At 51.4% G+C, this 14,371-nt stretch overlaps 1 long non-coding RNA gene across 1 annotated transcript; it reads right to left on the bottom strand.

Annotated features, from left to right (window-relative positions):
- Positions 1 to 1,656: 1,656 nt before the first annotated feature.
- LOC138745738 (uncharacterized) lies at positions 1,657 to 7,132 on the bottom strand. Its single transcript, XR_011346464.1, has 3 exons — positions 6,187 to 7,132; positions 5,435 to 5,500; positions 1,657 to 2,094 (listed from the first exon to the last, which is right to left on the bottom strand). It is a non-coding gene; the product is annotated as an uncharacterized lncRNA (long non-coding RNA).
- Positions 7,133 to 14,371: the final 7,239 nt, after the last annotated feature.

Raw genomic sequence — 14,371 nt, 5'->3', positions numbered from 1 at the left:
AGGAGGATGCAGGGCATTTGATAGCAGGACATTGCGAGAGAGTGGATTCCTCGAACTCTTGAGGGCAGAAGGTGCTGGTCGATCCATCGGTTTAGGTGGGGCAGGGTATAGACATGGCAGCTGACTGGAATTGTCAGCGGGTTACTGAGACCTGGGAAAGGAGGGGAAGGAGGGTGCAGTAGTGTTCTGAGAGTGCTGAGGGAGAGGCAACATGGTTGCCACCTCAAGGCAATGGTCCCCTGATTGTTTGCAGGGATGGGCTCTGTAAATAGACTCATAGATATCCAGCTCAGAGCATCTTTGTCCCCCTGCCATCAGGAAGGAGATATGGAGGAATAAAAGCAGAGCAGCCAGGGAGGGAAATAGCTTCTTCCCACAGGCCATGCGATTGACAAGGCAACATGAGCTGGATGGCAGCAAAGAATGAAAAGGGTGAGAGGAATATGGACTGATTACAACAGCTCAGGTAGCAGGAGAGAGGGGCTGAAGGGCCTGTTTCTGTTTTGTCTATCTGGACCAGCCTTTTGAGTTCAAGCTTTAAAAAACCCAATCATTTATAAATTTAATATCAACGGAACAGAATGAATCAAGAGACAAGATGTCTGTCCAGCAGCAAGCGTCGAAGGCACTTCCTGAAACGGAGGCTCTGAAACCACAGGGAGGTTCTGGACGGAAAGAGGCCCAGCTTCTTCTGGAAGGAGGAGAGGAGAGGCAGGGGAAATGCGGGGGTTGGGAAGGGGAGGGGAGGCGCTAGGGATGCCGTCCACCGTTCACCTCCCCTTTCCTCTACCCCGTTCCCCTCCCCTTACCTCTGCCCGTTCCCCTCCCACATCCCCTCCCCCCTTCCCTTCCCCAGTTCCCGTCCCCCTCTCGCCTCCCCATTCCCCTCCCCCTTCCCTTCCTCCTACTCCTAACCCTAACCCCTAACAAAATCCTAAAACTAACCATAACACTACCGATACCCACTACCACCACTCCACGGCCCCTAACTCTACCCCCACCCCGTCCACTAACCCTAACTTTATCCCTACGCCTATGCCGCCCCCTAACCCCAACCCTAATGCTACCCACCATCCCCTAACCCCAAACCTCACTCCTCCTCTACCCCCCTGCTCCTACCCCCTTCCCCTATACCTAACACAAGCCCACTTCCCCGAACTATAAACCTAACTATAAACCAAGATATAGCCCTACCCCATGTCTCCTAACACTAAACCTAATGCTACCTCTACAATGCTCCTAACCCTAACCCTAACTCTACCCAACTTCCCCAACCCAAAACTAAACCCTACCCCTATCCCTTACAACCTACCCCCTTCCCCTAACCCTACCTTCTACCCCTTCCCCATACCCGCACCCCCTACAATTACCCCCTTCCCCTAACCCTACCTCCTACCCCTTCCCCATACCCACACCCCCTACAACTACCCCCTACCCTATCCCTTACAACCTACCCCCTTCCCCTAACCCTACCTCCTACCCCTTCCCCATATCTGCACCCCCTACCACTACCCCTACCCTATCCCTTACAACCTACCCACTTCCCCTAACCCTACCTCCTACCCCTTACCCATCACCGCAACCCCTACCACTACCCCCTACCCTACCCCTTGCCACAACCCCTACCCTTATCCCCTACCACTACCCCCTTTCTCCTACCCCCTTCCCCTCCCCCTCCTTCCCCTAGGTTAGGGGTAGGAAGGGGAAAGGGAAGGGGGAGGGGAAGGGGAGGAGGAGAAGGGGAGGGGAAGGGGGAGGGTTAGGGGAGGGGAAGGGGGAGGGGAAGGGGAGGGGGTAAGGGGAAGGGAAGGGGAGAGGGGAAGGGGAGGTGAAGGGTGGAGGGCTGGGGTTAGGGCATAGGTGTGAGGGCAGGAGAAGGGGAAGGTGAGCGGGAGGGGGTTGGGATGGAGGAGGGGTAGAGGAGAAGAGGGGAAGTGGGTGAAGGGACATGGAAGAGGCAGGGAATGGGGTTGGCAGGTCCAGAGGGAGAAGAAGGGGAGGGATTCAGGCCATCATAATGTTGTCCGTCCTCTGTTCAGCTGGGATGCGAGGTTCTTCTGGAGTCGTGTCTTGTCTCTGAGATCGGTCCTTCTGCTGGGAAGAGAAATACGAGTGATAGAGATACTGTCTCTGAGCCCTGATCACAATGACTTTGGAGGGTCCCAACTCTTCCCCCATCATCCCCCCTTCCCCTGAACACTGGAGCCTTTCCCCTTCCTCTGCTTTACCTGAGGAAGTGTGTTTTGGTGAAAACCACGATCTCTCTCTGCAGAGCTCAGAGCAATGTGTCTCCATCAGGCAACACCCTGGTTCTCCACGATATGGCAGCAAGATGCTAGACAAATCATGGATGGATCGGTCGAGACCGTTCAGCTGATCCATCTGAACCTACCCCACAACAATGTTACCCTCCGCTCCCTCACACCAGTACCCTCCATTTTTCTTTAATTCCTGTCCATATTAAAATCCTTTTCATGCCTTTTTTGGACCAGCCTCCGCTACTACCCCGGCAATGCATTCCAGCCACCCACTACATTCTGTGTGAATAAAATGTACCCCTCACGTCTTGCCTAAAGTTCCCTCAGCTCACCTTATTTAGACGTCCTCTGGTATTCTCGCCCTAGGAATGCACACAATATTCCAAGTGTGGTCTGACTAGAATTTTATACATCTGCAATGTTACCTCTCAGTTCTTGAACTCAATACCCTGACTCCTGAAGGCCAGCACACAATACACCATTTTAAACTCCCTCTCAATTTGGACAGCAACCTTGAGTGATTTATGGAGCAGGATCTAAATATTTCTCTGTCCTGCACACATTTCATAATCCTGCCATTAACCAAGTGCTCTGCCCACACATTCTTGTAATCCGCATTCAATAAAGATATTGGTCTATATGAAGCTACTTTTAATGGGTCTCCAACCTTCTTTGGAATAACTGTTATTCGTGCCCTTGAAAATGGCTCTGGAAATAAACCTGGACCAGTTGCTTATTTAAGTACATCTGAATTACAGGATTGAACTCCATCTGTCATTTCTCTGCAAACTGGATGACCTTTGACAACCTTCTACACAGTCTACAACATCTCTATCTCTGTGTCATCCCCTGACATACCTACCCTTCAACTCCCATCATCATTCATAAAAATCACAAAGAGCAGGGGTCCCAGAGCAGATCCCTTTGGAGATCCACTAGTCATTAATCCATCTACTACTACCGTCTGTTTTCTGCAGACAAGCCAATTCTGAATCCAAACAGCCAAGGCTCCATGGATCCCATGCCTCCGGACATTCTGAATGAGGCCACTGTGGGGACCTTGTTAAGCACCTTACTAAAATCCTCGTGCAGCACATACAGTCCTTGACCTTCATCTATTTCCTTTGACACCTCCTCGAAAAACTCAATTTGACTCGTGAAGCAGGACCTGCTCCTCACAAAACTATCCATGAGTTTCCCCAGCATGTTTGGGCATTGCCCTCGGCCCCAGCATCTGCAGACTTCCTTACCAGTGCCTCCCTTAGCCCTTCCCAGAGCTTCCACATCCATTACAACATCAAGCATTGCTGCCCAGTACAGGCCCTTTGGCCCATAAAGGCTATACTGACCTTTGTCAATGTTCTCCACACCTTTACCTGTACCACACCCATAGGAACATAGGAAGTGGGAACAGGAGTAGGACAAAAATGGCCCATCGAGCCTGCTCCACCATTCAATATGATCATGGCTGATCTAATTTATGACCTAACTCCACCTACCTGCCTTCTCGCCATATCCCCAAATTCCTCTATCATGTAAAAATTCTGTTCCCTTACATCCACATGCCCATCTCAGAGACTTTTAAATGTACCTATTCTACCAGCCACTACCACTTTCTCCGGTGACACATTCAAACCACTCACAACTCTCTGCATAAAAAAAATCTCCCCTCACCTGAAGCGGGTGCCCTCTGGGATTTGCACCTGACACTTTAGGAAAATTTGCTGGCTGTTCATTCCATCTAAGCCCCCCACAATCTTATTTAGAATAAGTTATTAAGCTGTGGAGGGGAAAGTTGGGAGAGGGAGGAGGGAAGAGAGCTGGTGTGGGAGGGGTGAGAGCTGGTGCGGAGGGGACGTGTTGGGGAGAGGGATCAGGACCGCGTTGAGGTGGTGAACGGGCAGACATGGGTGGATCTACCTGCCGAAATAAAGGAGCAATAAGAAGGCCATCTCGGGATCTACCAGCATCTTCTAGGGCTTGATGTCTTAATGGCAAACCCCCTGAGGATGGATGTAGGCCAGGCTCTGCTACAGCTGGTACCTGAACATCTGGCAACACAACGATATAACATGACCCACTCTGCCTCCACACTGGCCGGGTCTGGATCCTGAGGGTAAGGGGAGGTGGGTGAAGGGCCCCACCCTGCCAATCAATGTCCATCCTCATCATCCTCTCCACCCCTCTCCCCTCACTGCCCTTTCTCTCCTCACCAATACCCATTGAGACCCTCATGCACCCTTCATCGATATCCAGTCCCCAGTGAGACTCAGCCAGTGAACTCCTTCATATCCTCCAACCCCAACATCCAAGCTTGCCCCAGTGGACAACTTGACCACCCAGACCCACAACCACCTTGATGTCGATCATGGAAATGGGCTGCTTGGCCTTGTTGAAGTGCTGGGCCATGCAGTGAACCGTCTCTGGAACATAATCCAGACCCAGATTCAAATAAATCTCCTCTTTCTCTTGGACACAATACAAACATGTCAGCTGGATTTACCCTCCAACACCCAGCGCCTCTCCCAACAGGAGTGCCAGCCCCTCCTGCTCTCTGTAGGCCTGATGCCCCCAGTGCTCAACACAACATGGCATGAATCCAAGGGCTCAGCGAGCAGAGCATCAACAGGCCGTAGTGGACCCGTCCGCTGCCCCATCATTCAGCTTCTGGTGAGACTGCAAAAATGTGCAGCTCTGACCGCCCTCCCTCGTGAGGCAAGGATTCACCAGGAGAGAAAAACCATTGATGTTTCGAGATGAGAAATGTTTGCAGCCGGGTGTTGGCTGGGGTCGAACATGTGGAGGCTGAGTTGTTGGGAAGATTCAGAGCAGGCGTTGATTTGGAAGAGCACGAAAAGGTTCTGGGGAAGTGAGTTATGGGGGAAAATACATTCATGAAATGAATTGGGGAAACAGACTGGAGGGGCTGAGTGGCCGAATTTGGCGACCTTGTCTTGTGGTCTTGGCTGCTGCTGTCTGGAGTTGAAATGGCAAGAGGTCATGAGTTAATGGGTGAGGAGCAGGGCAGCCAGCGTCAAGGAGTCGGCACTGGTCAGAGGGGCAGGATGGAGGCAACAGAGAGGCTGCAGCAAGACAGATCGATTGAAGGAATGGGGAAGGTAGCAGCAAATGATATGCATCAGAGTGGGGGTGGGGTGGGTGCAGGTGGATCTTACCTTGACTACAGAGGAGTAGAAGTTGAGAAGAGGGACGATGATGGTGTGATCCAACTTTCGCACGATCTGCAGTTTGCGAGAGAGGAACATCAGCAAGGCTGGGCGATGGGTCGGGGCCCTGAGGGGCGACTTGTCCAAGTTGAGGGGGGAGGCGGGGAGGAGATTTGTCAAGAGGTCAGAGGTGGGGAACTCCTAGGGAGTCCGAAGTGGGGGACTCGTCGAGAGTCGGTGGGGGGGACTTTTCGTGTCGCTGGAGTGGGGACTCGTCAGGGGGTTCAATGAAGTATCATTTCAGTTTTTATGATTGTTTTCACAGCTTCTACTAAACAATGAATTTGAAGAAAATCTCTGATATTTGCCAGGTGTGTGTGTGTGTGTGTGTGTGTGTGTGTGTGTGTGTGTGTGTGTGTGTGTGTGTGTGTGTGTGTGTGTGTGTGTGTGTGTGTGTGTGTGGGGTGGGGGGTTGTGTGTGGGGATGGGGGGACTGTTGTTGGTTTGTGTGACTTTCTCTGTTTCCAAACCCCATGGCTGCCTTGGTCTCTGTCAGATGCTCCTCTTTCCACCCACCGTTCAAAAATGTGTTTGGGGTGTTGTTTGTCAATTAGGTGTAATTGTGTGAAACGGGTCATGTGTCGCAAGGGCCTGTGAACGTGCGAAACGGGTCATGTGTCGCAAGGGCCTGTGAACGTGCTGTAGGCCTAAAGTTAAATATCAGGGTGTTCCATTTCCACACAACTGCTCCTCCCCCTCACCTTGAATCTCTTGTCCTGCAAGATCTTCTTGATGGCAATCAGCTCTCCGGAGTCCACCAGCCTTGCCTGGTGCACCACACCAAAAGATCCATTGTCGATGATTTTATCATCTGTGCAGGACACCACTTTGGAGACGTTGGGTCCATGACACGGTGTGGCCACCTCTGTTGTGACCTTATTGCCATGTCCTCTGGGGCAGAAGCAGCAGCATTTACACACCCAGAGGGTACACAACAGGTCATTTATCCCAACCCAGCCTTGCTGTCCAAGTTAGTCTCTACCCCTCCCTCTAACTCCCTTCCAAGGGTCACCTAAATGTCAGAATTGATCCTCTGGTGGTTCGTTCCAGCCTCTCAGTAGAAATATTGCCACCCCAGGTCCCTCTTTGATCACTCTCCTCAGACTGAAGCCAGTTCCGCAGCCGTTCACTTTGTCTACAACCCTCCCTCCATGAGAGGATCGGGTCATCCTTGACCTTCAGCACGTCCCGGGGAGATGAACCACTCTGAACCCTACCACAGGTTTAGCAGAAGCCCTCCACATTCCCAGAAGCTCAGCAACACCGTGATCTTCCATGATGCAAGCGAGACCCCGTCGCCTGAGGGAGCAGGTGGTGCGGAGAGACCCCCACGCTTCATCGCTCAACTCTGCTGGGTCCGCCGCAGCAGAAACACTTTCTAGCACCTTGATCCAGGTCCACTGGGGGAAAGAATCCTATCCCAGTTGGGGGGGTGTGGGGGTGTATGCAAGGGTGGAAGGGATCTTGTAACCCGGGGGTGGGCGGGTTAGGAGCGGTCCTGTCTCTCAGTGGACAGATCCCATTCCAGGTGGAGGGGGAGCTCTGTCCCATATCTGTTGAAAGGTCTACCTTCCATCCCCCTCGCAACTTCTCTTCTCCCTCAGACACCTCACAATCTCCCCTTCCCCGATTCCTCTACCACAATCTCATCCCCCACCCAACACCACCCCCATGGTTTCCCCAGTGCCTTCCGTCCCCTCGCACCCCATCCTCCCAGCTCAACCCTATGTCCCCTACCTCTGATCCAATCTCCCTTGACATTAGCCTGTGGTGCAACCCCGTTCCTTCGTTCTCCCCTCCACTCCTACAGACCCTACCCCTGTATTCCCTCACATGCCATTGTTCTCCCCTCCCCAGTCCCCCCAGCTGCCTCATAAAGTGCCCTGCACTCAGGATGGGGAGAGGGGAAATTAAATGCAGCCTCCATTCTCTCTGCCCACACTGGGTGAAGGATGGTGCCAGAGGAGGCTCTGTCCCAGTCGGGGAGCCTGTAACAGGCTCTTTATCTCACCCATGGGTGCAGGGTGCTTCCAAACACAACCCTGTTGATCAGAGGGTCCCTGGGATGAGACAGCATCCTACTCCGACATGCGGGCCAGAATCCCCTTCCAGGAGATGCATCTTTCTCGTGTTGCTGTGCCATGGCACGACTCAGCTATGGCTGCCCCATGCAGTGACATCATCACCCCCTCTGTGTCATCATCTCCCCCCTCTGTGACACCTCCCCTCTCTGTGACACCACTAGTGTAATGGGCAGGGACATCCAACCATTTAAATCCTTCTCAATTTCCCCAAGCAAGGGGAGAATAATTCAGCTGGTCTAAATTACTCGTTGTTATCTATTCTAACTCCTAGATATTTGATCCCATTTTGCCGCCACATTTGTTGACTATTTTCTTCACATTGGCTCTAATCCCCCTTCCTAAGTGACATGATTTTGCACATATCCCAAAAGAACTTATACCCAGAGATCTCCCCATAGTCCTCCAGCGTGGAGCACAACTTGGGCAATGAGTGTGACGGGTCTGTCAGATATATCAGAACAACTTCTGCAAATAAATTGATTTCATGCTCTTCCTGGCCTGTTCTGAAACCTTTAATGCCTGAATCCTGGCAAATGGCCTCGGCTAATCGCTCCATGGCCAGTACAAACTCACTCACTGCGGGTGTGGTGGGGGGGGGAGTCAGACCTTGATTGGCATGCCTGTTGGCTACCTCTGTCCCTCTCATCTCGACATCAGTGGCTCAGGTTGGGGGAGTCTGTACTGCCTTCTGCAGTGCACAGCAGCGCTGCTGGGACACCTTTATCTCCTTACTTTCCTGGGCCCTCTCCAAATCTTTCCTTTCTATGATCTCACATTGGTTTCTCAGGAGAAACACTGGCAGTCAAAAGGCACCCTCTGATTCCCCTTAGATTTTGGGGACCCCGACTTCTTGAAGTGGGACAACACGTGGTGACCTATTTTCTCAAGATGTGGATCCAGGAGCTTGGACCAGTCTACCAGTTTGCCGTGGTCCGCCAGCATGCTTGCCAAGCTCCCCAATCCTGCACTCTCGTCAGTCCACCCGCAGATCTTGTTCTCCCTGCCTGCACGAAAGTTCCTGTCCTGATTCAAAAGCATCTCCACTGCAGCTGTGTTCAGACGGAACTCGAAGGACCCTGCTCACTGCACCAATTATTATGTGTGTGAAACTGATTCGAGGGGTCCCAAGGGTGGCGAATTTGAACACAGTTGTCTTTTATTGACACATGTAGTGAAGTCGCATGAGGAGTAAAAGACACACACAGACACAAACTCGCCGGATTAATCGATACACTTGCAACCACTCATGGATAGAAGACTTGACAATCAACTTGTCACATACGATGCCTTGAACAGGTCATTCATTCACTCATTGATCTTGGATGCCTGTGGGTAGTAGGGGATATGCAGGTGGCCCCAAATACTTGGCATCACCACCCATTGCTGGTGGACGTTATCCGATAGGGTATTCCACATATGGAGCACGCTTAAATGGTGCTTGGTCGGCCCGCTGGCAGGACATTCGAGTACGTGCTGTCCATCATGAGAACATATCACTTTTTATTTTGGCAGGGGAGAGGACTGATATGGTCAATTTATCAGACTTGGACAGCTCCCGAACCCCGGCGAATGTGGCCCTTGGTTTTAATTGCTGACAAATAGGGCATTTGGCCATCACAGTTCTTGCAACATCATGAGACCCCCAGATCCTCTGTCCATCAAAGTGCTCCCATATGCCCACATTTATGATGCACCAATGCTGCCAAGGCTCCGGGGTCACTCTGCTTGGGGAAAATAGTGGCAGAGCATATTTGAGCAGCTCAGTCCACAGTGGCATCGCGTCAGCTTCAGCGGTTTTCCTGGAGGTGTGTCCATCCACGTGGTGGACCCTGATTATTCTTTTGTTGTTCCACCTCTCAGAATATCTGCCAGTGCTGTTGTCCTCAGAGCAGGCAGCCATGGATCTGCCTCCCTGTCTCCTGCCGCCGACCCTTCCACACTGACGTGCTATTTGGCACAGCCCAGAAATCCTGTGGCACTAATCGGAAAAGAGGCTCCTGGGCCCGCCTGGTTGTCCCTTTTCGGATCAGTGCCACAGCTGCCAGCTTGAACAGTTGGCTCTCCCCTCCACCACACCCTCTTGTGTCAGTACTTTATTTGTGGTGGGCTGGAGCACTCCCACCTTACACCGCTGTTTTTCGCACCTCCACCAGCCGGAGCCGTCAGTAAACCAAGCTTTTTCCTGCTGTCCAGCATCGAGGGTGTTGAACGGTTTTCCCCAGGCCATGGTGCCAAGCTCTTCTCGGGGTCATTCAGGTGGGAGGCTGTCACTTTCGGACAGGACATGATCTGTTCTTGCAAGTGGCTCAGCCCTTCGGGCCCTGCCTCTCTGCGGTCTGCCATGTACCACTTCTTCGGTCTGCTGTGAGTGGCATCCGCAGATTTAACCCATCACATGTTGGGGAGGTGTGGCTGGAGTGTGACTGTCTCTGCTGCCATCTGGTTCTCTGTGGTGAGCAGGCGAGCATCTGACACTCAGATGGGGAGTCGCGGGAGGCAGCTTCCAGGAGGGAATTGAACCAGAAGCTGTGTGGGACTCGGCGACCTTGCCTCTTTTGCTTTATGCTCCACTAGGCCATTGTCTTCATGGCAGAGACAAGTCATTCAAAGGGTCTTCCAGTTTTGAGGGGTTGGGGATGATTGTGGTCAGTGGCAGTGGTGTTCAACAGCGTGTTTTGCCATTAAAGAAGCCATTTGTTGTTCAGGTCATCAATGAAGTGGAGAGTTGTTTTTTTCTGGGCAACATTGTACAGTAGATGGAGGGGCAGGGTGAGATGGGGAATATGTTGGCACCAGTAACCCAAAAGACCCACAAAACTTTGTGCCTCAACTTGTCGGTGGGCACCGCAATGAGGATTTTGCTTTGAGCAACCATTGATATTTCTCTGCTGCCTGGATGCTCAGGAAAAAGACTGTTGGACTAGGACCCTGGACCTTTTCCAGGTGGTGCCTCCCTGGTGCCAGTGTCTGGGGTGTTGCTGCTGGTGTCCAAGACATCCTAAAGTGGGCCAGAGGTTGTGGTACATGGAGATACCAATGACGTAGGGAGGAAGAGGGAAGAGTTCCTGAAAAGTGGGTCCAGGGCGTTTGGTGAGAGCTGAAAAGAAATAGCACGATGACTGTCTGGGCCATGCGACAGTGAGAGCAGGAACAGAATGAGGTGGAGGATAAAGGCGTGGCCTGAAGGTGCGGGTAAAGAGCTCCTTGAGGGCATCCTATTTGCCTTGCTCGGGAGGCTAATGTCGGAAGTCGATGAGCCTTGCTGCCATGTCCTGATGAGCAAGAACGTCATGGAGGAGTAATGGATGTCATCAGCGGTGATCTCTTGGAGGTGGAACTGGTCCTTGGCCTGTTTGAACCCCACGTGTGGCTGCGACATCCAGAACGTTGACAGCTTCAACCAAACCATCTGAAGAGCCAACTGGACCGTGATCTTCACGTCCAACTGAAGGGCTGGGTCCTGCTGAGTTCACCACTGTAGCAGGCACACTCCCGCGAAGTCTGGAAAGAATGACATGCACCCAAGAAGTGGAAGTGGAAGATAAGTTGCTTGAACAGGCAGCTCCAGCCTCGGGTTGGAAGGCGACCCTCCCGTTGTTCATTGTGCCCAACCATGTGGGTCATCCCCTGGGATGGGCATTGGCCCCAATGGGGTCTGCGCTGTCAGCGTGTTTGTCAGCTCTCTAGTGTAGTGGCTCGTGTCTCGGTTAACAGGCCACTCCAACTCGATATGTCATAATAATATGGAGCCCATATTTACCAAGGGTGGGTGTGGATATTTACATGAAACCCTGACACTCCCTTTCACCTGAAGGCCTCCGTTTATTCAATGAAACTTTAAAGTAACAGACACTTCTGTTGAGGCGAGAAGTGGAGAGGATAGGATATTGGGGATGAAGGTGGGAGGTGGTTTTTTTATTTTTTCTTTTATAGATGCCACACATTAGATGAGCATTATTATTAATTGTGTGAATTTGTTGTGGTTTTAAATTTATAAATATTTTTTAAAAATGATCGGCAGGACCACGAGTGGCAGATAGGATCATGGGCACTCTCAGCCCCCAACCCACCCACCACAAATATCAATGGGATAAACCGGGTTCATTGTCAACATCGTCGAGGATCCCTTCCACCTGCCCACAGCATCTGGCAGCTCTTCTCGTCGGGAAAGGGGTCGAGGAATATCGGAGCCAGTAGCACCAGGCCCAGAAACAGATTCTTCCTGCGAGCAGTGAGAATGGAGAATGATGGATGACCGGCTCAGACAAAGACTCCATGACTCTGCGATTGATTCAACAGAATTTATTTCTTTTTTGGGAGGGACTGCACGTGTATCATTTGTCTCTCTGTGCGTAGGTCCGGTTGTGTGTTTGCAGAGGTTTCCACCATGAATACAGTTTCCTCGGGTTAAATTTGAACGGGTACAGAGGAGCTTTCGTGGATTGGAGAATGTATCTCATGAAACAAAGTTGACTGAGTTCGGGCTTTTCTCTTTTTCACCCCAAAATTAATTTTATTCTAAAATTATTGACCAAGAGGACAACTGTTCCATGTCTTTTCTCATCCTCATGTTGCATGCTTATATTCCCTTCATTGCACATGTTCTCTGTTTACATCATTCCACCACTTTGACACCTTGTGGTTACTCCCTGCACTCTGTGGTTGAAGGTGTTCCCCTTAGTCTCTGCCCCTCAATACCCGGAGGATTAGAGTCCTTCCCCGCAGCGCCCTCGTGTTGGCTGCACCAAGCCTCAGTGCATCTCTCAGCAACCTGGAGTAGGCCGGTGGGCAGCGTTCCCTCACCCACATCTCCATGTGCTAAAAGACCAGCAGGTTAACGTCAAACAGTTATGCCCTTCAGACCTCGATGTTGCGCTGACCTATCAATTCCAAGCAAAATAAAAACTAGACCCTTCCTCCTTCATAACCCTCCATTCTTGCAATGGAGGGAGTGCAGAGGGGATTCACCAGGCTGATACCTGGAATGGTAGGAATGACTTTTGAGGAAAGATTGCGCAAATTGGGATTGTACTCGCTGGAGTTTAGAAGATTGAGAGGGGATCTCATAGAGACATATAAAATTCTGGCAGGACTGGACAGAATGGATGCAGATGGGATCTTTCCAATGGTGGGGGAGTCCAGAACCCGGGGCCATGGTTTGAAGATACTAGGCAAACCATTTAGGACCGAGATGAGGAGGAATTTCTTTACCCAGAGGGTGGTGAATCTGTGGAATTCATTGCCACAGAGGGCAGTAGAGGCAGGTTCATTAAATATTTTTAAGAGGGAATTAAATCTATTTGTTCAGTATAAGGATATTAAACGTTACGGAGAGAAGGCGGGGACGGGGTACTGAACTTTAAGATCAGCCATGATCTCGTTGAATGGCGGAGCAGGCTCGAAGGGTCGAATGACCTACTCCAGCTCCTATCTTCTATGTTTCCTTCATTCATGTGTCCAAGAAGCCCTTAAATGCCGCTAATATTTCAGCCTTCATCACCACTCCTGGCAAGGCATTCCTGGCACCTACAACTCTGTGTAAAAACCCCTTATATTGCCCCTAAACCTTCCTCCCTTTGCTTTGGGCTTCTAGTGTTTGCTTCTCTTATCTGGGTTTCAGGCAGACCAAAGGGCATCTTTCACTGAGATTCTGGTCTTCCAGCAGTTCTGGATGCTCTGCTCAGGGGACCACCCCGCAGTATCTCATCAAGTCCTAGTCTCTGTGTCAGCAGGAATTCCATGCTGACCACTGCCTGATGGCCCTGTGGTCATCAGTGTTTGTCTATGCAACCATTCCCATGAAGGTGATGGGGCAAAGTCCTGCTGACTAGGACATTGTGTGGCATCAGGGCCAGACCAATCTTTCGCAACACCTGAGCCAGGTAGAACTTCAGCACATAGCGGCTTTTGGTGCCCTTGCACTTTGTTTCCAAGCACAGCCATACACAATAGTCATGCTGGTTAGGGCTATGCCGCCATTGATTGACGTCGTACATGTTCCTCCAGACTCTATCCATTTTGGACCCCCACATGAATAGGAAATGTGTTTTGGGAATTGACAGGGTGGAGGTGTGGGGATGGGCCACACCTGCCTCACGTGCAGCAGTACCCGAGAGCTCCTTGCACCTGATGACCAGGTTCTACCGGATTGACAGAGTTGGTCATCTCTGTGGTTCTCCATGTCTCCTGGAACTGGGGGTCTCCTTACTGCTCCCCATCTCCTTGAGTTGGTACTTTGTTCTCCACCATCACCACAAGACAACCAAGACCCCTGGATGGAGGGCAGTGGTGCAGAGAGATCAGTGAGAATACGGGTAGTTTCAACAGGGTGGGGTCCATTCTGATGCCTGATAACAGGAGGAAACCAACGGGGAAGGAGGATGCAGGGCATTCGATAGCAGGTGGGGCAGGGAGTAGACATGGCAGCTGACTGGAATTGTCAGGGGGATACTGAGACCTGGGAGAGGAGGGGAAGGAAGGTACAGCTGTGTTCTGATGAGAGAGTGCTGAGGAGAGGCAACATGGGTGGAACCTCAAGGCAAGGGACCCCTGAATTTTTTGCAGGGATGGGCTCTGTAAATAGACTTCCGGATATCCAGCAAAGAGTATCTTTGTCCCCCTGCCATCAGGAAGGAGATATGGAGGAATAAAAGCAGAGAAGCCAGGGAGGGAAATAGCTTCTTCCCACAGAACGTGAGATTGACAAGGCAACATGAGCTGGATGGGAGCTAAGAATGAAAATGTGGAGAGGAATATGGACTGATTACAACAGCACAGCCAGCAGGAGAGTGGGGCCGAAGGG

Source organism: Narcine bancroftii, chromosome 11, assembly GCF_036971445.1.
Source record: "Narcine bancroftii isolate sNarBan1 chromosome 11, sNarBan1.hap1, whole genome shotgun sequence".
Lineage (NCBI taxonomy): Eukaryota > Metazoa > Chordata > Chondrichthyes > Torpediniformes > Narcinidae > Narcine > Narcine bancroftii.
This window is presented reverse-complemented; position numbering and strand designations above follow the sequence as displayed.